Below are 8,856 nucleotides of genomic sequence, written 5' to 3' on the forward strand. Positions count from 1 at the left end.
TCTGTTGGGCTCCCTGCCCAATCTGCATCCGTGAAGCCACATAGCTTCACCTCATCCTCCTGTCTGTACCACAAACCATATCCTGATGTGCCTCTCAAGTAGCGCAATACATGCTTGCCCGCCTTCCAGAAGAGCTTGGTAGGCTTAACCATAGCTTGTGAAAGCTGGTTAACTGCATAGCATATATCAAGTCGTGTATTGACCAAATACATCAGCGACCCCACCAACTGTCGATAAACAGTGGCATCCACTTCTTCTCCCGAAGTGGCATCCTCCTTCCTACAACCTCCAGGAAGAGGAGTATCAACAGTGTTGCAGCCATGCATGTTGAACTTCTCCAGTATCTCCTGAGCATACTTGCCCTGAGAAACAAACAGTCCACCACTGCGCTGCCATATTTCCAATCCCAGGAAATAGTGAAGGAGGCCCAAATCCTTCATCTCAAACTCTGTAGCAAGATCCTTCTTGCATGACAGTATCAACAGCTCATCACCCGTTAGAATCAAATCATCAACATACAGTACAATGATAAGCAACTTACCCTCCACCACAATCTGGTATAGGTTCGGATCCGCCTCGCTCTTGGAGAATCCAAGTCCTGTGAAATAGTTGTCTATCCATGTGTACCAAGCACGTGGTGCTTGCTTCAACCCATACATTGCTCTCTTGAGCCTGCACACATGCGACTCGCTGCTGAAGACTTCCAAGCCTTCGGGTTGCTCAATGTACACCTCCTCCTCAATGACTCCGTTGAGGAACGTAGTCTTCACATCCATCTGATGAATGTGCCATCCCATCTACGTTGAGAGAGCAAGAATCGTCCGTATGGAAGAATACCTTGCGACAGGTGCAAAGGTCTCCTCATAATCGATCCCCTCAATCTGTGAAAAGCCTCGGGCAACAAATCTTGCCTTGTACTTCTCCACATTCCCGTCAGCTGCCTGCTTAACTTTGTAGATCCATCTCGAACCCACCACTGATTTCCCTTCCGGTCTAGGAACAATCTCCCATGCACTGTTTCTGACAATAGAATCATACTCTTCCACCATGGCGTCTACCCATGCAGGATCCTCCACAGCTTCCTCGAAAGAGGATGGCTCAGTCACAACACACTTGCTCATAAGAGCCATGTATCCAGTGTACCGATCATGTGACTGTCTCTTCCTATGCTGGGCTGTAGGTGGTCCTACAACTTTCTCTGCATCTTGAGCCAGTCGCTCAGCTTCTGTCAAGCGCTTTCGCCCTCTGATGGTTGGCGCTACATGAGTGGTCTCTTCCACTCCATGAACCTCGTCCTGTGGCTGATCCACGTCTTGAAGCTCATCCTTAGGAACTAATAGCTCCTCATCTGCATGCAAGTGTAGCTCCCTCTCAAGCGAACACTTCATGGCTTTCTCCTCCTGAAATTTTATATCCCGTCGCACAACAGTTTTACCACTGTCTGGAAAATACACACGATAGTTGTGGGGCGTATCAGTGTACCCCACAAATATCCCAACCTCCGCGGTCGGCTCCAACTTCTTCCTGGCATCCTTCGTCACATGCATGTAAACATTAGCACCAAAAATCCTCAAATGAGAAAGATCAGGCTTCTTACCAGAATAAGCCTCCTTGGGTGTACTCATGCCAAGTATCCTATGAGGACAACGGTTCTGCACATAAACTGTTGTATTGCATGCTTCCACCCACAAGTGAAGGGGTAGGCCCTGATCATGCAACATTGCCCGTGCAGCACCCACAATCGTTCTGTTCTTCCGCTCAGCTACCCCGTTCTGCTGTGGGTTATGGGGAGCTATGAGCTCTCTACGAATCCCTTCTGTCTTGCAGAAATCCTTGAACTCGTCCGAGATGTATTCACCACCATTATCGCTCCTAAGAGCCTTCACCTTCTTCCCCGACTCCTTCTCGACCAGTGCTTTGAATTCACAGAACTTTGAATATGTCTCGCTCTTCTTCTGCATGAAGAAGATCCAGCACTTACGAGAGAAATCATCAACAAAAATCACATAATACCTGTGTTTTGCTGTCGAAGCAACTGAGAAAGGTCCACACACGTCTATGTGAATTCTCTCAAGGATCGTCGTGGCGCGACTATCCTTCTCGTGAAAGGTGGCTTTCACAAACTTCCCCAAAGTACACCCCTTGCACTGATCTGACTGCGCAAGTGTGCCTTTAGGAAGCCCTGTAGTGATCTGCTGCAGTATCTTCAAGGCTCCATGGTGAAGGTGACCCAATCTCCTGTGCCACAACTCGCCATCATCTCGGCTCACCAATCCTTCTGCCTTGCCTGCCATTGTTGCGCATCCATCTACATGCAACTGATAAAGGTTCCTCACTCGAACCCCTATCTTCCGGGTCTCACCAGTTGTTTTGCTGCACAGGAAGGCCTTTCCCTCGCTGAAAACAACATCATACCCCTTGTCTTCTAACATCGCCACTGAGATGAGATTCTTCTTCAATCCTGGAACATGCATGACTTCCTTCAATACAAAGGGTTTACCAGACTCCCTCTCAAAGGAAATGGTACCGATACTGGTCGCACTGTATCTACCATCATCGCCCATCTCGATGTGCACTCCAAGATCTTTGTCCTCCAGATCAAAGAACAAATCTCTATCTCCCGTCATGTGAAAAGACGCACCACTGTCCAAGAACCACACTGATCCCATCACACTTGAAACCAAGCATGCGACCAATGAAAAATCAAGCTCAAACTAAGAAGCTAAGGCCTCTCCCCCTGCAGATCCAGTAGCTTGCTTGTTCTTCTTCTTCTGCGGACAATTTGTGGCATAGTGTCCGTGCTGGTGACAGTGAAAACACTTCACCTTGGACATATCCTACTTCTTGCCTTTCGCACCAGACTGAGAAGCTTTCTTGCTCTTCCCTTTCTTTGCTTTGGCAGCCAAAGCACAATTCTCTTCATCAGCTCCCTTTGACGAAGATTCGTCCCTGGTACTCCGCCTGATCTCCTCCTGCACAAGATCTGACCATAGTCTTTCCCATCCTGGCAACTTCTCCCGACCATTGACAGAGTCCTGATAGGAATGCCAACTCTTCAGAAGACCAAGGAGAGCCAAGCTCACCAAGTCCTCATCATCGACAGTAACCCCCACACTTCCCAGCTCATCTCGACACTGAGTGAACTTCGTGAGATACTTGGGAATACTGTCACCCTTCTCGCATTTGATGTTTCTGAGTTTATCTTTGAGCGCCAGCTTCCTCTGATCGCTCTTGCTTTGGAATAATTCTGTTAATGATTTCCACATCAAATATGGAGTAGCCTTTCCATGGAGGCTGGACACAATGTGATCCTTCACGCCCTCCAACAGAATCCTTCGACATTTTGCGATCTTCTTTTGCCAAACTTCTGCCTCAGCAGCATCAGTAGGCTTTGGGATATCTGTATCTATGAACTCCTTCAGCCCGTTATCATCCAATACTGCCTCCATCCTGTCCTTCCATGCAATATAGTTTGAGCTGCCCTCAAGAGCATACTCCAATCGCAATCTGTTGAAAGACATTGTTGCGTTGTCACCAAGAAAACACTGCTGCAAATTCGAATTCCACCAGCAACCAACTCAACTGCTTCCGATCTAGAATTCGTGAGAACAAAATATTTCTCGTACAGAGATTGACTGTATGGGCTTTTACCGGATATTTCACCTTCCAAAAGAAGGATGAATCCAGAGGCTACCTGGCCCGATTACAGGCTCTGCCTAGAGAAATAGAATGTAAACACTTCCTGAATAGTAGATCTGATGATCAACAGCTCTGATACCATGTAGAAATTTTGAATAATTTAACACATATTCAATGGAGATTATCTTGATCATGTACTATTGCGGAAAACATACACAATACATAAGCTCCTCTACGTTGATCATCAATATAGCAGCATCAATAACAATAAAACATCAAGAGCATTCACACATTAACACAGTATGTATCCCGGGGAAAGCATCTCGCTAAAAACCCCAACTATCTGTATATTAATTATTGAGTCATGTAACATTACACAGCATAATACTTATCACAAGTATCTCCACCTCTGTTACACACAATACAGCTCAGATCTGATCTCCAAATCTCTTCCACTGCTTGCTTGCCTCCACTGCTCAATACCTGCTCAAGAACTGATGAGAATGGCTCACCAAACTCGTTTTTCACCTGCAAAATAGTCACTCACTCTTTGTTGGACGTGAGCACAAGCTATAATGTGGGCAAATACATGAGCAAACTCATTGGCATACTCAATCCCTTGATTGTGCAAGATCTGGTGCACAACTATAGTCACAACTGATAGCAATCTGATTCTCTACCACCTGTCCCTGTTGAACTGAACATGCACTGACATGCAACTGAGTTAACTGATGTATTCATTAGTTGTATTATGAGTTAATAACTTGTGAATTAATTAATAACTAATTCACCCAACTCATCTCTAGTCTATTTTCCAGTTAGACTAAATACAACCAGTTTAACAAAGCTAAATTGAACACAACTCCATCAACTCCACAATCAACTCCACCAAACTCAACTGATTGAGTTCTAACTGAATTCATGCATGCAACAACTCAACTGACTCATAAGAAAAGTGTATTTCCTTCTGACAGCTGCATGTGCCACCTCTGTAGCTCAAACTGAAGTGCTCCAAGAGAATAAGATTAAGTTTATAGTCCAAATATTATTGTGAGATAATAATATTTGACTTTTCTATTTTTGACAGCCAGTCTAAAAATAGACTTTGATCACTCACACTGTGATCACTCACACTTTCATCAAAAATAGAAGTCCATCTATTTTTTCCCAACTTGATCAATCATCCATAAACAACAACCTGCAATCCATAGACATGATCCATATGTCTAAAAATAGACATAGTCTAAAAATAGACTTGCGCCAAAAATAGCCTGCGGGCCCACTTAGTGAAGGCGACTCTTTTCACTAAGCTCCATCATCTTGTTGCAATCTCAACAGTTGAAAAGGCAATTTCTCCTCAATTTTAAGATTGCTAGGTTTTCTCCCAACGTTGGATTTCCCAGGGTAAAAATTTTGTGTCTATTGTGCATGGTTGTGTTTCTATGATCTTTATTTTTTTCATTGCGTTCACAGTTGAATATTTTTTGTGTGTAATTATTCAATGATATCAATGGCATGAGAAATATTATTTGAAAATCATTAGGAAGTAATTACCAGTTTAGAAAATTGTTTTCTACAACACATGCTATAGAATTTTAACATGGTATCAGAGCTTGTTGAAGATCAACCTTTGAATAAACCTTGGATTTTAGTATTCATTAGCTTGATCAGATTTTAGATCTCTTGTCAAGATGGTGCTGAGTCTCAGAGTAGAAGACAGGTTGGATGGTGCCATAAATTTCATATTTGGAAGACCAGGATACTCCTTGTCTTGGATGAAAATGACATTTAGAGTTATGTGAATGGAAGTGTCTCATAGCCACAATATGTCAAGGATAAATCCAAGCATAAGAAGAATGAAGCAAAGGATAATAGGATATTGATAGATTCCATAAAGGACTACTTTATTCTACAGGTTGTTGAGTTCAAGACTACCAAAGAGATGTATGATGATTTGGTGGGATTGTTTGAGAGTAAGAACACTAACATGAAATTAGCCTTGGGTCATTAGCGTCATAGTATCATGATGGACAGATCAGATTTAGTTTCCACTTATCTCATAAGAGTATCCTTGTTGAGATGATGTCGAGCTTGTTATATTGACTCTTAATGGATCCTTCTTCATGGGATCCATTTATGCAGGGAATTTGTGCATGGGATGAGCTACCCAAGTTTAATTAGCTTTGGATTGATTGTGCCCAAGAGGAGGCCAAATTTTTGTCCAATAACAACTTGCAGAGACCTCAAGATGATGAAACTCAAGCCCTTGCAAATCATGCAAGGAAATGAAAAGGAAGAAGAACTTTTGGTAAGAAAGATATAGGTGGAATATTAACTCTAGTTCTAGATCAGAAGAAGAAGGATCTTTCAAATATTAGGTGATTCAAATGTCATAGATTTGGTCACTATGCCTCCCAATGTTCTCAGAAGAAAAGGAAGGGAAAGAAACATGCATCAACAGTCGATGTTGATGTTGATGATGAGAATCTACCACGGAAGAAGACAAGGGAATCTAAACTTGATGATATTGTAGATGATTTTGAAATAATTTTATTTATTTATGCTCTTACAGGGACTATCATAGATAGAAGTGATATTTGGTTGGTTGAAAGTAGTGCTTCTAGGCACATGACATGTTCACGAGATTCACTCTAAGATTTGATAGAGAAGGATTCAACATTGTAGGTGGAAGTTAGAGATAATGCCAAGTATGAAGTGAAATGAGTCAAGATAACATTGTTTACGTTGGATTTCAGAGATTCTCTACACATGAGAGATGTGTTGTTTGTACTGGGATTGAAGAAGAACTTGCTATCTATTTCAGCATTCAAGGTTAGAGGTTACAAATTTTCATCTGTGGATGGTCATGTTATTGTTTGGCCTAAGGGATCAAGCATAGACTATGCATGAGTGATTGGCGTTTGAGAGGGAGAACTATCACAAATTGTTAGGACGTCCAACCAAAACATTGGTAAATGGTAGTTTCAATTTGTGTGAGTTATGGCATCAGATATTTTCTCACCTGCATTACATGGATTTTCCACCAATGAGGAGGATGGTTACAGGTCTTCTAAAGCTCTAGGTAGAGCATGAGGGTGTTTTTAAGGGTTCTGCACTTAGAAAGAATTCCAAGGTATATTTTCCAAACAATGATAGTAAGTCTAAGGGATCTTGGATCTAGTGCATTCAGATGTATGCAAACCGATGACAATGTCATCTTTGGGTGGATTTTGGTATTATGTGACATTCATTGATGATTCCTTCCAATAGACATGGATCTACTTCATGACATCCAAGGATAAAGTCTTCAACAAGTTCTAGGAGTTCAGGGCTCAAGTAGAGAACTTGACAGGGAATAAGATCAAGGTTTTGAGGTCAGATAAGGGAGGATACTATACTTCCAAGAAATTCAGTGATTTATGCAAGGGGGAAGTGTTCAATAGAGAGTTGATAATTCCTTACACCCTCAGCAAAATTGGGTTTTAGAATAATAGGTCCATTGTGGAGGTTATCAAGGTGATGATTCATGATTGGTATTTACCCATGTTCTTACGAGAAGAGGCATCCAACATGGTAGTTTATATTTAGAACATGAGTCCTCACTAGATATTGGAGGACATGACTCCTGAGTAGGAATTCACAAGAGTGAAGCTAGAGTTCATTCATTTGAGGATCTTTGGTTATCCATTATACATCCACATGCACAGGGAGAAGAGGAAGAAGTTAGAACCTTCTAGGAAGATTCCAATACAATGTCAGATTGAATTTAGTTGGGATGTTACTTTTAATGAGGAGGTAGCCTTAAGATGGTCTAGAGAGTCTCATATGGATATTGCTTGTGAGGAGCATGAGACTTTGAAGGATGTGGGTATGGATCCACCTAGCCCTATTGTTCATACTTCATACTATCAAGAGGAGTCAATAGATCCAGCAGACCTAGTAGACCCACCTAGAGATGTTATAGTGACTAAGAAGAGGCTAACATGGATTTGTGACACTTTTCAAGATGCAGAGAGGCATGCAACTCCTAGGGGTACTTTCAAGGAGAGAAAATGACCAAAGAGGTTCTCAAGTTATACAGTATTAATGAGCCACATCATTGATTCTGAACATTCTAGTTATGAGGAGGCAGTAGGTCAATAGGTTTGGAAGGATGCCATGATGGAGGAGTATCAATCCATCATGAAGAATGATGTGTGGGAGATAGTTCCAAGACTAGAGGGGAAGTCAATAGTGACTTCTAAGTGGATTGATAAGATCAAGCATGTGGAAAATGGCAAGATCAAAAAGTACAAATCAATGTTTGTGGCGAGAAGGTTCTCCCAAAAAGAGGGAGTGGACTATGAGGAGACTTTTGATCCAGTCATCAAGTACACTTCTATTAGGAATATTATTTCTCCTACTTCAATCAGGGTTGGAGGCTATATAAGATGGATGTAAAGACCATGTTCCTCAACAGTGTGATTAAGGAGGAAGTGTACATAGAGAAACCTCAGGGTTTTGTGATACATGGGAAGGAGTCCCATGTTTACAGATTGAAGAAGGCTTTGTATCGACTTAAGATCCTAGCATTTAAGTCATGGTTTTTTATGGTGATACTTTGATCTTGGTGTTGTATGTTGATGAATAGTTCCTTATTGAGGTAGACTGGTCAATTGTCAGGTGCAAGAGGGAGTTGGCTTCGGAGTTCAAGTTGAAGGATCTTGGTTTGATGCATTATTTCTTGGGATTGGAGGCATGGTAGAGACTAGCTGAGTATATAATTAAAATCTTGAGGAGATTCACTATGATGGAAAGCAAGTCTATGGCTACACCTATGCTGACAAATCTGAAGAAGATGAGTGATTCTTCTTCATATTCAAATTTGGTGGATCCCATGATGTAACGGTAGTTTATTGGATCCATGATGTACCTGGTTAACATGAGGAAAAATATTTTATTTGTAGTGAACACCCTAAGCTAATTTATGGTTGAAATGAGGCATGTACACTAGGTTGCAGTGAAGCATGTGTTGAGGTATATGCATAGTATAGTTGAATATGATCTAAGATATGCCTCAGGTGGTGACATGAGCTTGTAGGGATATGTTGATTATGATTGGGTTGGGAGTGAAATGGACAAATAAATCACCTCAGGGTGCTTCTTCAACTTGGGATCAACTATGATATCCTAATTTTGCATCAAGAATATTTTTGTTGCATTCATTACAATAGAAGC

The sequence above is a fragment of the Pinus tabuliformis genome, chromosome 8 (genome assembly GCF_031772625.1).
Source record: "Pinus tabuliformis cultivar Carrire ecotype Pingquan chromosome 8, CPIR1, whole genome shotgun sequence".
Classification (NCBI taxonomy): Eukaryota; Viridiplantae; Streptophyta; class Pinopsida; order Pinales; family Pinaceae; genus Pinus; species Pinus tabuliformis.